Source organism: Hipposideros armiger, unplaced genomic scaffold (genome assembly GCF_001890085.2).
Source record: "Hipposideros armiger isolate ML-2016 unplaced genomic scaffold, ASM189008v1 scaffold_380, whole genome shotgun sequence".
NCBI lineage: Eukaryota > Metazoa > Chordata > Mammalia > Chiroptera > Hipposideridae > Hipposideros > Hipposideros armiger.
Genome location: NW_017731730.1, coordinates 747,921 through 750,846, shown reverse-complemented (window position 1 = coordinate 750,846; position 2,926 = coordinate 747,921). Strand labels below are relative to the sequence as shown.

The 2,926-nt window shown below is 49.4% G+C and overlaps 1 long non-coding RNA gene across 1 annotated transcript in view; it reads right to left on the bottom strand.

Annotated features, from left to right (window-relative positions):
• The window catches only part of LOC109393483 (uncharacterized), a 30,019-nt gene extending 29,201 nt beyond the window's left edge, over nucleotides 1-818 (bottom strand). The window contains exon 1 of the long non-coding RNA XR_002126269.1: nucleotides 730-818. This is a non-coding gene — a long non-coding RNA (uncharacterized LOC109393483). The remainder of the gene's footprint in view (nucleotides 1-729) is intronic.
• Nucleotides 819-2,926: the final 2,108 nt, after the last annotated feature.

Sequence of the window (2,926 nt, the reverse complement as noted above, 5' to 3'; positions counted from 1 at the left end):
CGAAGGCATAAACCACACACGAAGGGTTAGATGACACTTCACCCTTGGATAATAAACTATAGAAATAGGAAAGAATAATCATGGATGCACACTGGAGATGAAGAAGGGGTGAACACGAAATCAAATTCCAAAACAAAAATTATGTTTTCCCCACTAACACCGGCACACTGTCACGTCGTTCCCACCTCACCAGGGCGGAAAGCTCCCGCATATAAAAAAAAGGGCAGGGGACTCCCACGTGCAGGATCCTCCGCAGAACACCCGCAGGCCGGTCTGCATTCGGCCGCCCCGCCACGCCCCCGCACAGGCCCACGCACTCCTCAGCCGTCTGCCTGCAGGGGGAAGCGCTCGGAGGCCGCGCGGCTCGACGCGGCCAGGGCAGAGCGCCTCGGAGGAAGGGAAGCGAGGGGGAAGGCAGGTGGGCGGGGAGCGAGCCAATCCTGACCCCGCAAGCCCAAGCCCACGGGAAAGCGGGCAACCGGCGGCCCCGCGCTCCCAACCGAGGACTCCAGGGTCCCGATGCGGGGCCCACGGGGGGCCCAGCCCGCCGCCCCCTGCCCCTTCCTCAAGCCGTTAGCGCCGCGGCCCCACCCCTCGCCGCCGGCCGCGCCCCGTCCCACTCGCCCCCGGCCGCTACCCGGCCCGCCGCGGCCCGAGCCATCTGCTCGCTGGAGGTGGGCCCGGAGCTGCCAGCCAGGTCCGAGAGGTCGCGGAGCCGGGCTCCCATACCTGCACTTTCCTCCGCCCTGCCGTGTTCTGCCGGTGATGGGCCGCCATCTTGCATGTTGACACTCCGACGTCACTTCTGGAAGTAGCTGGGTCCGGGCGGATGTCCCGCCTCTTCCCCTTAGGCCAAGGGCAGGTGGCGAGGCGGAGGTGGTGCAGCTCGTGTGCTACACAGGTTCTGTTTGTGGCAATGACCGGTGGCCCTGTGGTGAGGCGGAAGCACCGGGAAATTGTTGCGTGCGTATGATGCTGGCAGAGAGCCACTTTTGAGCCGAGGGAGCAATCCGACTGCAACGCTGCGTGCCCCTAAACCCTGGCTTGCACTGTTCTCTGGGATGCCAATTCCAGAGGCCCAAGCGGGCATAAGGAAAGCGCTGAAAGAATTAATAATGCTGGACATGGGCGGCTTGGAGGGATTTTTCCCCACCCCGAAACTTTCCTAGGCAGCCAAAAGAACTGACAGATGTTCCATGACATTCCCCAAAATGCCAAAAATTATGAACTGATCTCGGAGAAATATATGTGTTTGGAAAGGAGGTGGCCCCCATCTTCAAGAGCATCAAAGTATGTATTTAAATAAGAGATACAAGGATGTTATGAAGGCAAAAAAATGCACACTAGTTAAAATTGTTTTCAGAGACAACTTTCTAAGGTGCAGATCCTGAAGGAGGTGTGCTCACTCTAGGATCTTATACTGGGACAATTAGCCCTTCTGGGTGAAGGTTTGACCTGAGGAAGTTTTCCTGACACTAATTAGTGGTGCTGAGGGTAGTCAGACTCTTGTGAAAGTGAATCCTATAGAACTGCACTGTTCCATACAGGGTCCAGTAGCCATGTGTGGCTCTTGAGCACTTGACATATAGCTAGTTCAAATTGACATGGGGTGCAACTGTAAAATGCCCACCTAATTTCAAAGACTTAGCACAAAGAAAAGAATGTAAATATCTGAATAATTTTCAGATTCATTACCTGTTGAAATGATAATGTTTTGGATATATTGGGTTAAACAAAATATTAAAATTATTTTTTTATGTTTTATAATGTGGCTATTAGTAACATTTAAAGCGACATATTGTCACTTTTTTTCTTGCATAGTGCTAATGAAGAAATAATGCTTAGGAAAGTTCTTGTCTAGACAAATGCCTTTCCAAATTAATAAAGAAATATGAATTTAGAGTAGTAGAAACTGGTGGCATAAAGCTTCTTAAGCAAAACTGGCAGTGATAACTTGTAGATAAATGACCCATACTGCATTTTATTACAGATACATTCATTTATTCATGTATTAATTAATTTGACAAATATTATTTAGGACCTGTTAACTACTAGGCACTACATTAGGTGCTGGGGATCAGTAGTGAGCATACATAATCATAGAACTTAGAGTTCTAGGGTAAGACAAAACTTAATTATGCATATAAATGAATATGGAGATAAATACAGTGAAGAAAGATGGTTATAAGACAGGAAATGATCCTGAGTCAAGATCTGAGGATGGAGTTAACTAGGCAAGGAGAAGGAACAGTCTGGGTAGAGATTTGTGGCAGGAGGGAGCTTGGAACAGTCCAGGAATTGAGGACCAAGCCTTAGAGTACAGAGCAGGGGAGGGAGTATGCAGAGGCCACACCCAGCTTGATCTTTTAGATCAATGGGAAGCTATAGAAGGGATTTAAGCAGAAGAGGCACATGATCTACGTTAAAAAAAAAATTCAACAAATACCTATTGAACATCCATGATATGCCAGGCACGGTACAGGCATGTTGCTCTGCACAATATGCTGGTACCTGCCAGAAATGGATTGTTAGGCTCTTGTGGCCCCACTTTGGACCTGAAGAGCATTGAAATTGTGAAGTCTTTTTAATGGGCAGAATGTCCAGCAGTACGTCTTGAAGTTCACTTTGCCTGAAAGGAGAGATGGCCTTGGGTCCAAGGCTAATTGTTTGGCCAGTTGGTTAAGGACATGGAAGGAGAAAGATTGGAGAACTGGTGACAAGGAAGACTCAGGAAGGGATATTCTGGACCTTGCAGAATAAATCTTAAGAATTTATTGGATGGGGCTGACCAAGTGGCGCGTTGGTTAAGAGTTGACTTGGGAGCACCAGCTCGAGCAGGAGGGCCCTGGTTCAGATCCCACATGAGACCCAGTGACACTGCGCCCTCTACAGCTAAGATGGTGAACAACAGCTTGACCTGGAGCTG